This window comes from Berghia stephanieae, chromosome 8 (genome assembly GCF_034508935.2).
Source record: "Berghia stephanieae isolate SIO BIC M18660-M18661 chromosome 8, UCSD_Bste_1.3, whole genome shotgun sequence".
Lineage (NCBI taxonomy): Eukaryota > Metazoa > Mollusca > Gastropoda > Nudibranchia > Aeolidiidae > Berghia > Berghia stephanieae.
In genome coordinates this window covers 34,639,425-34,655,606 of record NC_088367.1, presented here as the reverse complement: position 1 = coordinate 34,655,606, position 16,182 = coordinate 34,639,425, and positions in this window count along the sequence as shown.

Genomic DNA, 16,182 nt, shown 5'->3' with positions numbered 1-16,182 from the left:
ACGGTCGATCTGTGCACGTGACTTTGACTTCAGTTAGATAGTTGAATAATTTTTAAAGTTAATTTGCTGAATTTGAAATTGGGAATCTCCGACCTGTCCCCCCCCCCCCCCCTTGTCACGAGGTCAGTTTGATAGAAATCAAGCTACCGTTGAAGGAGATTTCAATCTACTCGGACATACAGATAAGAGTTTCAAAAGGGCACACAAACAGAGACAAGAAGTCAAGAATAACAAGCCATATAATATATAAATATATTTGTTGACTAAGCTAATAATATAGTACAGTAAATTATTGAGATAACAGGTTCATAAATTAAATAATAATAGACTATTATACGAACTATAATCAATCTATTGAATTACAAAGTAATTGACATTACCAGGGACTTTGTTAAAGATATCAAAAATAGAATATTATAGGGACTTTAGGTATTCGGTCTTACCTTACCCTCAAAGAATAATAGGTAAAATAACACAATTAAATATAAACACTTAAAATACCAATAACACAAGTAACTGCAAACTGTCCTGTGCATACACAGACAAATCAGAATATCAGTATCACGACTCGGTTATGTTGAACTTCGCTTGGGTGGACTCCGTTTGATGAGCTGACCACTCCAAAGTCGAAACAAAGTTGGTTAAAGTTGTTATGGATGGAAACTTCTCGTTCTCGTCCTTCGTCTCCAGATCCAAAGTAAAGTGGTGATTGAAATTTTCTCGATAGTTTGTCCTTTGATTTCGTAACGTTGCGGATAAAACCTTCGACAGGTCGTCTTGGTGTCACTCTGACGTGAAGTAAAGTGATGTAGAGTGCCAAACTCGAAATTACTAACTTGTATAGGAATTTCTTAATAAATTCTCTTAATAAATAAAATATTATCTTATATCAATAGAACCCAGATCGGTTGTAAATTGAATATAAGCTATAGACAATAAGCTATAGAAATGATTGATTGTATCAATAGTATAGTATAACAACGATATTATATTGAAAACAGTAATATAACTGAATATAACAAATTACATGTATCATATCAATAACATTGATGATTTACAGATTATAATGTATCTAATCAATTACAATGTAAAGAAATCATTAATCAAATAAAAAAAAAAATAAAAAAAATAATGATTTATCATAGGTAATCATTGTTATTAAAGTACAATAGCATCATTTAAATGTAATGATATTGTATGTTCAATATAAAATTAATAGATAGTTTCTATTATAATCACATGTATTTGATACACACCTCAATGTTGGGCAAAAGTAAGACAAACACGGCTGATTAACGATTAGATACAAGTTTCACGTTTATAATAATCAACACTTTAGTGTTGTCTTTAAAATTAAATATAAGTTTAATTTAGCACTTGTGTCCTTCAAAAAAAAAATGAAATGTATATTTATATGTTGACTACCTGTATACTTGGGCAACAACAGGAAAGTGAAATGCAATGTTCAAAGTTAATTTATAAATTTAAGGCAGTGTTTTTCTCGTATGTGTAAATTGTTTTTGTTAATGATTCTCTGGGATAATAAGAAAATAGTTCTTGCCAAGTCATGGGTGAATCGTTAATTTATAGTTCTAAAAAACAGCATAGGACTATTATGTGACCCAAATAGGCAAATATAGTGTTTGTGTACCGAAATGTTTATGTATACGTTGACGAAGTAATGATTGATAATCTGATGCAACAACTAATTTATACAAACATTATGGGTAAAGTTTGAGTTTCTTTTCTTAAACTTCTCTATCCCCCTCTATCGCCTTCCACAGACGATAACTTAGGAAGGAAATTATGATCTAGATGTAAATCACGAGAAGAGATACATCGCGTACAATGAAAATACTAAGTCTGACTTGCTCACATGTTCATCAAGGAACTGTTAGCCAAGTGGTTATAAAAAAACATAGCAATACATTAACGATCTTGAAAGGTTCCTCGATTGGTTTCACAATTTAAACATATTTTAATAGTATGGCTAAAATCTTGTTTCTTTTATATTAGCAGGTGATGACTGTATTCGCTCGTTTAAATCAACTGGGACTCTTTTTCGAAAATTTGCAGAAAAAAGTCTATAGCGTTTGGAATGTCCTCAAGCATGATTGAATTAAACTCAAAGATTGTTAGGTCTTTGCGTATACTAATGTAGCGAAGCAAACGCTCTCATATTTCTACAAGTTGCTTAAACAAGGCAGAACGACAATAGATATAACAATTTTTTTAGCGGCTTTGTGGGTGATTTAAGGACCTATTGTACGTCAACTCTGCCGTTGGTGAGAGCGTGATACGTAGTTTGTATAATCGTTCAACCAAAGTTACTGGACTCCCTCTTACCATAGCCGGTGTATCGTAAAATTGCGTGACCAGCAGTTTACAAAGCCATATCAACACAAGCAATACAAACGTGAGACATCATTCGGTGATGGGAATTTTGAATTCAAATTCAGGTTTGTTGGTATAGTAAGTATTGCCACAGCAAAAGGAGTTTCTGTTCTATTTATTAGGGTTGGGTTGAACCTGACTTATGGTATGTCAACGAGTCAAGCTGAATTGAGAGCGTGGTCTCCGTGTGACTATTTCCAACAGTGCAGTATATGTTTTGAATTTCAGAAGTCATTACTAGATTCTTTAACCCATCTGGAGCATTCTTTCTTAACACCATCGCGATAATTTTGCTAGAGTTAAGCTGATACATTCTTACTCCAGACATACTCATATTGGAATAATTGAAACATTGGTATTGGAAGTTCGGCATTTCTATCATTATCTTGTGGTAGCCATTAATGGTCACCAAATTAAATACCCAGTACCCGAGCAACTGCAAAGTATGTTTCTATTTTGTATGCTTGTTAATATGGTCTATTAAGCTACTGCTGTCAAAATTATTCGCATGGTGTTCGACAATCGCTTAGATAGTCGGTGAATGAGACGGATTAGTAATACTGGTTTGAAACGAATATTTTCGTGAGCTCCAAGGTGGACTCTTCTCCAGAATTTTCGTACGAAATGCAGTTGTGAACTCGGATATGGCAGATAAGTGCCTTTGTTGACGAGCTGACCATGGTTCAGTTGATTTGGACATGGCATGGATTAATGGTTTATGGTCTGTAAAAATAGCGAATTGTCTCCCTTCAATGATGAAACGGAAATGACGGATAGCTAAGTGAATACCAAGCAACTCCCTATCAAAGGTACTGTATTTCTGTTCAGGTTTACGTAACTGCCTGCTGAAAAATGCCAATGGTTCCCAATTACCTTGATGATTAAGTTGTTCAAGGACAGCGCCCACAGCTTGGTCGGAGGCGTCAGACGTTAAAGCGAGGGGTGAGTTCAAGCAAGGATGGGCTAACATTGTAGCGTTACTTAGTGCATTTTTACCGTCAGTAAAGGCTTTCAACATTTCTTGCGTCCACGTAAGTGCTTGACGTTGTTTTTTGACTTCAAAGCACTATATAGGGGTCGAAGTATTTCAGCTAGTCTCGGAATGAAACGATGGTAAAAATTCAACATCCCGAGGAACTCTTGAAGTGACTTGATGGTTTTTGGTTGTGGAAATTGTTTAACAGCCTCAATTTTTGTCGCCATTGGGACAGATCCAGAATGCGAGATGTGATGGCCAAGGAAGTTAAGAGATCTCACACCGAAAAGACATTTCTCAAGACGGATAACGAGGCCTTGGTTTCTAAGTCTTTCGAATACGATTTTGAGATGTTCATGTATTCTGCCTCAGTTGAACTTGCAACCAGAATGTCGTCTAAATAACAAAATACGCAGTCTAAATCTTGTAAAATGGAGTCCATTAAACGTTGGAATGCTTGTGCTGCATTTTTTAATCCAAATGGCATTCTTAAGAACTCCCAAAGGCCGAAAGGGGTTATCACTGCCGTTTTTGGGACGTCTTCTGGAGCGACTGGAATTTGGTGGTATCCTCTGACAAGGTCGATCTTCGAGAAGATGATCTTACCGTCTAAGTTTGCTGTAAAGTCATGAATGTGTGGGACAGGATATCGATCTGGTATAGTAGCATCGTTAAGTCGACGAAAATCTCCGCAGGGACGCATTGTGCCATCAGCCTTGGGGACCATGTGTAATGGGAAGCCAAGGGCTCTTTGATTTTTGAATTATGCCCATTTTCTCCATTTCCAAAAATTCTTTTTTTGCACACAAGAGTTTTTCTGGAGCCAGGCGACGAGCACGTGCGAATACTGGGCGACCTTTGGTTGTGATGAAATGTTGCACGCCATGTTTCACAGTTGCCCTTGAAAATGTTGGTTGAAGTAGTTCTGGATAGTTATTCAATAATTTTGAATGTATTGCAGTTCGGCTCGAGTGGTGAGAGTTCGGCGTTTGCGCAAACTGAACTTACTGAACAAGGTACGTGCGAAAACGTTTCAGCGTCGATAAGGCGTCGACCACGAATATCCACAAGCAGATTATGATGACGTAGAAAATCTGCTCCAAGTAGGGGACGTTTGACATCAGCTTTGATAAGTCGTGCATTGAATGAACGCGATCCAATACGTATGTTAGTTTCGAAGCATCCGTATGTTTTTATTGTAGAACCATTAGCAGCTTGTAATGCGAGATCAGAGGAACCAAGCTTTTGTCTGGCGCAGAGGCGGGTGTGACAGATACTTGAGCTCCAGTATCTACTAAAAAACGTAGGTTTGAATTTTCGTCGACGACGATGAGTTGGAGATTTTTTGATGTGGGCGCGTTGGCTGAGTAAGAATCCGGGTCGACAGCAGAATTTACTGTTGACCCGGCTTGGCGTTTCCCTGGTTCTTCTTGTTTTTCTTAAATGAATTGAAGAGTTTGCATGTTTGTGCACATCGACGGGCATTTGAACCAAACCGTTGATGGTACCAGCAGAGGGAATCTATTTCACTGGTCATGGTTGGTGTGGTCAACTTCACAAGTAGTATGAGAAATTGAAAAGGAGTTAGAGTTTGAGTGAGCAGCGTAGAAAAAATTGTCAGCTTCTCTGGCAAGTGCCCTGTAATCATCCAGGTTGGACGAGTTTGCTAATGGAAGTCTGATGTTTGCTGGAAGTTGTCTTAAGAATAACTGTCTGAAGAGCAGACAGGGCTTGTGTTTGCCGAGGAGCACTAACATCCTGTCCATTAACTCAGATGGCTTTAAGTCGCCCAAACCATTCATGTTGAGTAGAGATTCCGCTCTCTCTGTTTCCGAAAGGCCGAACGCAGACAGCAGGAAGTTTTTCAGTATTTCATATTTACCTTCCTTGGGTGGTGATGATAGAATAGCAAGGGCTCTAGTTGCTGTGTCTGAGTCTAAGGAAGCCACTACATAGTAGTACTTTGTTTCATCGCTTGCTATATCGCGTAAGGCAAATTGTGCCTCGCTTTGTGCAAACCACGCTGAAGGACAAGTGGTCCAGAATGTGGGCAACTTCAATGCTACGGCGTCGATAGACATGTTTATTATTATTATGTTCTTGTGAAGAGTTGAACTGGTAAATAGTAATAATAATAATATATACCTATCTCTTAAGTTGTTTTAAGTCGGGGTCACCAATGAAGCATCTACTTTACTGGAAACAACAAACAATGAAAGCAATGTGTAGTGAATTTTATAAATTTAATGAGTTCTCTCGTGTTTACGTTTTGTCTGATCTGGCGTGTAGAGTAGTCTTGCAGTCAGCAGTATGTGGTAAGTCTTCGTAGTTCGTAGGAAACGGAGATCGCCACAATGTGTCTATTATTTACTAGATGGTTGACTGACGAGGACTTGTATTAGGGCTCTGTCATCTACAGATTCTCCAGGATAAGTGAAATGACTCTTCAAACAGAGTTAATTTATAAGATTCAAGGCAGGAACTTGTCATTCTATATATCGTATGCTGCGTAGAATTGTTTTCTTACATTATTAAATGATTTACTCAATATGGGATAATCCAAGACAGATAGAACAATTTTACTATTAAGCCAAGATCGTGGGTGAATCACGTCATTATATTATCAAACAACAACAATGCATGAGGATATTATAGGTGACACAAATAAGGCAAGAATATGAGAGTGGGTTGGTTTTTGGTACATAACATCATGTTTGTTATACGTTGTTACGAAGTAATGAATTGATAAAACATGATGCAACAAACTAATTTTAACAAACAATTTATAAATGGGTTAAAGTTATGAGTAAGACTTCCTTACACCCTTACCTTACAACACCGTTCTCTATCCCCCCCCCCCCAACCCCTTTCCAAAAAAACATAACATTAGAAGGAATTATGAAATCTAGATTGTTAAAGTCACGAGAACGAGAGACTCACCACTCAGCGTAACAATGAAATTATAGCTGAAAGTCATGACTCGTGGCTTCAATGTGGTGTCATGCCAAGGTAGACCTGAGGTAGCCAAGTGAGTTTAAACAAAACATAATCAGCAATACATTAACGATCTTTGTAAAATATTACATTCCGAACTTAGAAAGATTTCACAATTATCAACATTTTTAAATAGTAGTGCCCTAAAAACTCTCTCGTTTCATCATTTATATTTTCCAGGCAGGATAGATGACTGTAATTCGCTCTTTTATAATATTCCAACTTGCCTCCTTTACTAATTCAAAATCATTCTGCTAAGAAAAAAAGGCTAGAGACCATAGTACATCCATGTTATTGTCACTTCACTAGCTATCCATTGAATTAAGACTCAAAGACAAAATTGCTGGTCTTTGCTTTAAATGTATCAACAAAACTGCTCCTGAAGACAATAGAGAATAAAAATTTTTTCGCGGCGGTGGTGGGGTTTGAACCTGCGACCTTATTGGTACGACAACTCCGCCTGGCAGGTGAGAGCGTGGCTCTACCGTGTGAGCTATCCACGAACACAAAATATTCGTTTCAAACTCAAAGTCATTACTAGATCCCTCTCTCACCCACTTCTTGAGACCGCCGATTCGTTCGTACACCACCATCGCGAATAATTTTGACCAGCAGTTAAGCTTAATAGCCAATATTCTCAACACAAACATATAACATAGAAACGATTGAGACATTGAGTATGCTCCGGTGTATGGGGTGAATTTTTAATTCAGAAAAGTGAGTGGAGCAGGCACTTATGTTGGTAACAACAAGATATGAAGTGAATAGAAAAGTGCCAGAAGACAATAGAGAATAAATTTTTTTTTTTTTTTTTTTTTCGCGGCGGTGGTGGGGTTTGAACCTGCGACCTTATTGGTACGACAACTCCGCCTGGCAGGTGAGAGCGTGGCTCTACCGTGTGAGCTATCCACGAACACAAAATATTCGTTTCAAACTCAAAGTCATTACTAGATCCCTCTCTCACCCACTTCTTGAGACCGCCGATTCGTTCGTACACCACCATCGCGAATAATTTTGACCAGCAGTTAAGCTTAATAGCCAATATTCTCAACACAAACATATAACATAGAAACGATTGAGACATTGAGTATGAGTAGGAATTGTCTTCTGGCACTTTTCTATTCACTTCATATCTTGTTGTTACCAACATAAGTGCCTGCTCCACTCACTTTTCTGAATTAAAAATTCACCCCATACACCGGAGCATACTCAATGTCTCAATCGTTTCTATGTTATATGTTTGTGTTGAGAATATTGGCTATTAAGCTTAACTGCTGGTCAAAATTATTCGCGATGGTGGTGTACGAACGAATCGGCGGTCTCAAGAAGTGGGTGAGAGAGGGATCTAGTAATGACTTTGAGTTTGAAACGAATATTTTGTGTTCGTGGATAGCTCACACGGTAGAGCCACGCTCTCACCTGCCAGGCGGAGTTGTCGTACCAATAAGGTCGCAGGTTCAAACCCCACCACCGCCGCGAAAAAATTTTTATTCTCTATTGTCTTCTGTCCTTCATATTTCTGCAACCTAATTCATTATACTCTCCAGAACGTGAAGATCTAGTGATCATCTCGGATTAACTGTTCCCAAAAAAGGCTCCAAAAAGTTTTCTGATAGTTTTTTTTTTCTCATGCTGCTCCTTCTTTTTGGAACTCTCTTCCAATTTCGTTAAGAAAATGCAATACAGAAACTATTTTTAAGACACATATGTGAAGACTTATTTTATTAGGAAATGTTTGATAGACAACATCACTTTCCCTTATATAGATTATTTTTCATGATATGAACGTCTTGAGCAAGTTTCGTGTATGACATTAAATTAAAATTTTATAATTTTGAGAATAGGTCAATATACACACACGCAATCAAAAAATCTCTCTATGGTGACATAATACATTATCTCTGCGGTAACTGTGGAAATTTTCAAACAAGTTCATGGAATAGATTCTGAGGAATATTTGACACAATGTCCCATACCCCTAGAAAAAAAGTTATGTTGAGAAAATAGCAACATAATTTTCTGTTTTTCACACTTTTCCTTCTACCTGTACCCTTTTAGACCGTGTTTACGTGCCTTTATAGTATATTTTGAGAAGTTGGACTTCAATAATATTATTTCTAAGATAATTACATATCGTTTTCCCCAAAAATTCTCAAAATTAATTTAATAATTAGACCCTATCCGCCCATTAACTCTCTCCTTACCAACCATTGGAAATTCGTTACGATCCAACCAGCACTTTTATCATTCAGATTTCTTTTGTAAATCACACAGAAAAAATGCTTTATTATAGCTATAAAAACGGGACGATGTGTTGTAGAGTTCATCTTGGTGATCAATATTATATGCGTATAATGTATGTGTTGCTTTTCTGTTTGAGTAAGAAAAAAACAATGTTTTTTTTTTGTTTTGGGTGGGTGTGAAAATATGGGGGAAATTCTGAAAATGGGAAAGGGTTAAAACAAGAATCATACATATGACTAACTCACATCTACTTAATACCAATTTGAGTCGATCGGTCACAAAGTATCATTTCTCAATCATATCAGATGTCGCAATGTCATTTTGAAACTTTATTCTCGCTATCTATTTCTAGTCCTATGACCACTCAGTAGTTAATTAGTTAGACCGACTGTAAAGATTTTCTACTTTCGCTACAAATAAAAAAAAGAAAAATAGCTTCTCTCACGACAAAATTACTCCAGAGTAAAATGGGGAGCACAATTAATGTATGTCCAAAATAAATTAACCCCCCCCCCCTTTCCTACAAAGAGAAAATTATATTACTCACAAATGTCGTGGAATGGACTAGAATTATATGCCAATGCCTGTAACTCTTCGGGTCATTGATTTTTTTATTTAAGAACCGCCTTGCCTTTTTCTCTTATTATAATTTTTTTAAGTACATCCTTTCGCAACGTCAACATAAGTTCCCGTCGCCTAGGCATTCCATGAAGGAATATAGATAATCCATCAAACAGGAAACATGATGTCAACAGCAATGACCCATATTGTCCAAGCGAGCAAATGTGGCGTTTTTTAATATTGCCCAAGGAAAAAAAGGAAGTGCCTGAATCGGTGCTAGAACCCTGGGACCTTCCGGATTACAGAGCAATGCAACTCGGCCACTTCGCCCCCTTTTTTATAATACGATTCAGAATCATAGGGAAATCTGACCGATCGGGGATATGGTGAGCAAAGAAATAACTATTGGTGTTAGATCCATTCAATTTTACCATTTTGTATTCTTGAATTTTCTTAGAAATGAGAATAAAGTGTTTATAATAACCGACATCGGTACTTTATCGACCCTGAGGAAAAACCTCGGAGACTCGGTCTTTCGCTCTCCGGTCATTATGGTTGCTGAAATCGGCCCAAAAACCGTAGTGCGGTTTACATAGTTGTACTATGGTTTTGGGCCGATTTCTTGTTGGATGACACTCATCTTCGGATCGGAAGGTACTGGGTTCGGGTCCCACTCTGAGCGCGTATAGTTGAGTCATTGAAAAAAGCTCTTTACTCACATTCTCTAACAGTACTCGGGTATAAACTGAGTTTTTGGCCGTGAACAGCCTTGTCTCTGTCGGGGAAAATATGTAATATCGTGATCGTGCTTCCCACTCCTCTCTTTTCCCGTTGCTTTGATGATGTTGCTGTTTCTTTCCGTTCCCAGCCAGTCTGTCAGGGAATCCATCAATTTTGTTCTCTGTCTTCGATTGGATCCCTTTCCTGTTAACTTTCTGGTAACACTCAGATTTTTGAGGGCCTCTATTCTCATCACATAACCTAGGAATTTATGTACTTTTACTATTGTACCAACTACTTTTCTTATACATCCCGTCTCTTTCAAGACATCCTCTTTTCTCTTTTTTATCTGTCCACGGAATACGGAGCATTTTTCTCAGAAATCACATTTCAACTGCCTCCAGTCTTTTAATAATGGTTCAAGTTTCGCAAGCGTATGTTAATGTGAGTTCTATGCAACATTGAAATAATCTCATCCTTAGAGATTGGGCAATGTAAACATGCGTTTCTTGTTTTGAAAAGCTGCTGTTGCCTTTCCCATTCTGTTTTTAACATCGCCTGTACTTTTTTTCAATTTTAATTATCATAGTTCCTAAATATATGAATGATTCTATTTGGTTTACTGTTGTTCCTTTTATTTGGATGGCACATGTTAGAATCTTTCCTTTCTCCGAGACGAACATGGCTTTCAGATTTACTTTTGCTTAGGCTAAACTCCATTTGTTTGCGTTCCTCCACAACTTTGTTTAGCAGTAGTTGAAGATCCTTCCCGTTTTCTGCAATCAAAGTTTTGTCGTCTGCACATCTTTTGTTGTTTATAACATGTCCGCGCGTTTCTTTTATTTCCCTCAATACTGCTCTGTGTAAATCGAGACTAGATCCAATAACAACACACAGCCTTGTTTAACCCCTCTTTCTAATATTAGCAAACAAATCGAGTCAAAAAGTGACTCTAAAACCGAAATTATGATCATAAATTTGACTAACTAGAGGGTCTACCTAAATTCAGGGTGATCCGGTTTCTGAAAATTGAATTTGTATGAAGACTGTTAGAATTGCTAGAAAGAACTGTCATCTTGAATTTGTCATTTGTGTTTCATTCATCGTGTTTTGTTGACAAAGGGGAAATCTGAAACGTGGATACAATCTGTCTTCGTTAATTGAATTGAAGCTTTCATTTCAATTAACCAGTAGATTTTTGACCAATCAAAATATGGAAGTTGCGACACGTCTTCAAAAGTGCTCGGACAAACATAGTCTGTTGTTTATAAACAGTAACGTGAATGAAATCAACTTCTCTCTGAGCAGTGTTTTTGTTTTTATACCGCTAAATGGGAGACTAGTTATCATACGATTTTCTCGACGATATCATAAAAGTTTAAGTATATGCAAAGTTTTCTCTGTGTGCTATTGATCAAGAGGTAGAACAGTGGGTATTTTATTTAGCAAATTGGACATATTACTTACTTACTTATCCGAACCAGCGACCACCTGAGCTCTTGCCCGTCGGTCTTGTGCCATGACGTAGAAGTTAAATGTCTTTTGTAGTTGTTCCAGGTGACTATAAAGTGTGTTACTGATGCTTGGATTTGGTGGGAGGAATGTGCATCTCAGGTCTTCAAGAGGTTGACATTCAAGCAAGTGGTGTGTTACTGTTTCATTGGGGTGTTGACATAGGGGGCAGGAAGGGGATGTGTCTTTTGTAATTTTGCTTAAATGGTTGTTGAGCGGTATGTGTTGTGTTCTTAGTTGAAAGATGATGCTTTGCTGGTGTCTTCTGAGCTTATTTAGGCAATCAGTCTTATAGTGGACATATAACATCGATGATAATACCTATGTAATTCGCTATGTTTACCAATCACTGCCATTGACGACTGTCCCGAGAGGAGTGATGATGTTCCCTTCCACTAGGTGTCTATTTGACTATTGTTATTTATTTCTTCCAGCTTCGAGCAGCAACATTAGCATTAATAAAACCTGAAAACTTAACCCTTAGTATCTTATTTTTCTCTATGAATATATTCAATTTTTGAGCATCTGAGTCAATCCTAAATCAACAATACTGTTTTGAGGTGGTAGTTCATGCTGTTCGAGTGGCGCACAGTTGAGCTCTTGGAATAGGCTCTTTACTCGCATTCTCTCATTGTACCCAAGTGTAAAATGAGTACATGGCCGTTAACATCATTGTCTCTGTTGAAATAAATATAGTTTTGCCTAACAGGCGTCATGTCTCGTCCTACATGTTAAGTGGTGCTTCGTTACATCGCTAATCAAGAAAGGTGACAAGAGTGTGTCTTCAAATTTCACATCAGTCTCTCTGACAAATTGCACGAACATACCAGGCAAGGCAACATTATAAGCCACTTTGAACAAAACAATGTTCTTTTACAATATCAGCATGGGTGCAGGAGAAATTGATCGTGTGAAAGTCAGTTAATAATCACACTCATGAACTTGCCAACGGGCTGGAAACTGGTCAGATTTACTGTGTCCTGCTCGATTTTCAAAGGCATTTGATAATGTACCACATTCCAAATTCCTCACTGAAGAGTACATTGCTATGAGCAGTCGTTTTCTGTGACACTCTAAACACCAAAGTCTGCGACAATACACCCCGGATGGTTTGCAGATATGCAGGATGACAAAGATGTGTTGCTGATGACTAGGGACCCCTTGAAATACGCTTTGAACACGTTTAATGGATATTGATATATACAAATGCTCAAGTTATGATTGTTGGATTCAACAGGTGGAAGAAATCTAATGTGTGACTTAAGATCTCATGTCGGAGCATACAATATCCTGAAAATTGACTTATAGGGTCAAATCTATGCAATTGCATTTGAATTAATTTGCGCTGTAGATAAGAAGGAACACATTTATTTTACTCGCGTCTTAATATTAGTAATTCTAGCCATTTGTGATCAATCGTCTCAACGCGGTATAGCGTCGGGATAAACTAGGTGATTGAAATAGAATTTATAGTCACACATTAGAATGTTGGTATTAATTTCTATAGGATAGAACGAAGGACAAATACAATATCTATCATTGCAAGAAACTCATAGTTCCTATTTCTTATGATTTTAACTCTACAATCTCGTTTCGGACTAATAGTCATTCTGCCATCATACCCTATTGAGACGGTGGGTCACAGTTTTCTTTTAATTCAAATTCGTAATCGAGCCTACCTGTCATAATAACGAATTGAGACGGTTGATTACATATATTTATAAGTATCATTTCCAAACAGTTGCACGTCAGTTCCCTTTAAACAATTATTTTTTTCATTGATGTTAATAATTAATAGTGGTCCATTAGGCCCACGAAGCCGGTGAATATCTCAGTTTCTATGGTGTTAAACGAACAATAGCAATTTCTTGCTACCCTTCGTATAGAAAGCTAGTCTATCACAAATTACTTTCCGCCACATCTAACAGACCCCAGTATTCCAATCATTATGCATCATTTAACTTGGTGGATTTTGATGTTTTATATTCGAAATTTTGTTCAAACTAGAAAACTTTGTTTAAGCCAATAAAGAGCTCTATGCCGATGAAATTGAAAATCAAATCTTTCCAAGTTTCCAGAAAGCTTCTACCATTGATCTTTTTATAAATAATAAAACCGATAAGACAGGCAACTTCTTTTACTGTTTGTTTTACAAACTACTGACCATTTTAAATTGTCAAATCGCTAAATTTTCAAGGTGTTCAGTTTTTAAAATCATTTTTTAAAATATTTTGAATTGATACAATTGTTCTATTTTCAGCTCCGCTGCTGCTCTGGTATTTTTAGATGTTGAGGCATGCATAGTGGAACATTGATGACTGTCTTTTATTGCCGTTTTTATTTCATGTTTTATTAAGCCATATCGATGCTTAACCTCGCATCAATACTCAGTTTTGATATGACGAATGATATTTCTTTTAAAAACCGCGTAATAAATTTCGCGAATGTTTTTAATCTGATTTATCCCATATCGTAAGCCTTTTAAAAGTTAGAAATTGTAGATTTAAAAAGAAGACAGGCATTGTTATATTGTCACAATTTTTGACATTCATTGCCGTTTAGCGGACAAAATTAATAATTCAATATGGGTTTTTTAAAATACCTTTTTAGATTTTTAACATTTTAATGGTCTTATCTATAATAGATAATTTAACCCTACACATAAAAGCTTCACAAAAGTAAAATGTGAAAAATCTATTCAGTAATTTTTAAAACCCTCATATAAACAAAATGAAACGGATATTTATTACAACCAAATGATAGCAGGAAATTGAACGTCTGATTCTAGAGTGGCAAGTGAACGCGCACCCTAGCTTGGGAAAATCTTGACAATTGAACGCAAAATTTTACGTACAAAAGTCCTTACCGATTGATGCTATCTTCAAGAATTTTTTGTTGGTGAGAAATCCCTGCTAAATTGTTTATTTCTTTTAGTCTTTAGGGTTTACTTTTTAAAGTTTTCAGTTATGGTTAGTTTGCTAAGTGGATGCTTCTTGTTAGTTCCCGTTTTATTATTTTTTTCGTCCTTTGACATTTTGAATAGGGCACAGAAGTCGTGATGTCTTCTGATTCCAAACTGTATATGTGTCCAGTCCTTCTGAGGAATAATAATGAATAGGTTACATATTGAATCATAAGGTGGCATAACTATTTAGAAACAAATGTATGGGTAGATTCTTAGGATTACGGGGCGTTAAAGAGCGGGGATGGATGATCTTTATTTTGGACCAGAATATCTATAGTGTTATGCCCTGGCAATGGTTTCTAGGACATAACACGAACGAGTCCGGAGATGACCGAACCTTCCCCGGGTTGCAAGGCGCGAGAAACCAGAGCCAGTTCTTGTACGTTTCGTTCAGCTGAACAGAATACCGCCTTTCCAGACGCCCTCTTTCATATCATGTTATTGTAGTGGTTTTCTTTATTCGTGGATGTCAGGAGATGGGATGAATGAGTTGTGTCGTTCCTATTTGTGTTGTAGATGTAATTTAGTTTCTGTAATAAATGTAGGCCTACCGTGTTTGTAAATCCTGAGTCTCCATTTATTTTATAATTATTATTTTCTAGCCGTAAAACACGGGCCTTCTCCTTCTTTCTCTTCCCTCTGATCAGGCTAGGCTCAGTGCAGTGGCCTGATTTTCCACTCCGAGGGAACTTATCAATGACTAGAAAATAAGATGCCATCACCCTGAGACCAGATGACCAATTACATGATATGTAGCTAGTTCTCCGGAAGAGTGGTTTTACACTTCCAATGAGACTGGAACAAGGTTTTGACATCACATTTTGTTTCCTCTTGCGGAATCTCCGACAGCGATCTCCTAATTGATGCGGCAAAGATTTTGGCTTAGTTACGTTTTAAATATTTTTATAGAGATTAAAATTCTCTAGATAAGTTTGATAGGTCTACATTCATTGCCATTATTTTCTTTATCGTCTGGATACAATAATATGAAATGACTGATCAGTAGCTTTGAATTCACTGTAATGAGAATCTCACACCAACAGACTAATGAGTTTAACATGACACACATACATTGTCTCATTTTCTTATTTTCTATTACAGTTCATTGTTATCAATAATGATTACAATTCTCTTAGACATGCGGCTGTATTTACAAAGGTTGAGAAAATAACTTTTCCACTTGGACAATTTAACATTGCTTTCTATTTTTACCCTCAATTTTGTTGAATAAGCCGCATTCCCGAAGAAAATTATTATAATTTTTAGACGACAATTAGATAACTGTATAAAAGAAAGCTTCAAAATCTATAAATGGGATTTGTATGTTTTAGGCTTGATGGGTGTGCGATTCTCATTCTAGTGAAGTCAAAGGCACTTGTCATTTGACATTACACAAATTTTAAAATATCTAATTGTTGGTGGCATTGAATGTTGCCTTATAACACTTGATGAGAGATGTATACTTGTGGAGAACCCGCTATATTTGCTAAAGGTGATTCGAACAGACAGTCATCTATATACTTATTATACTAAGGTATTGACGAAATTAACATAGATCAAGACAAATTGTTAGAGCTATCAGCGATTAAAATAGGCCCGGTAATAAAGTCTGTAGGTGCGGGCAAATGAATTTAGCATTAGGGCGGCCAGATAGGCTGCCATTTCCAACGTCAAATGCCCGATCAAAATGTCGAAGCGAATGTAGACACCGTTTCTACGGAATCTCACGAGTGAGGGGCGAGGACGCAGACAGCTATTTATATAGACCACGTAGACGCTAACATCTATTTTATCTATTCTTATAATTAATAAATAT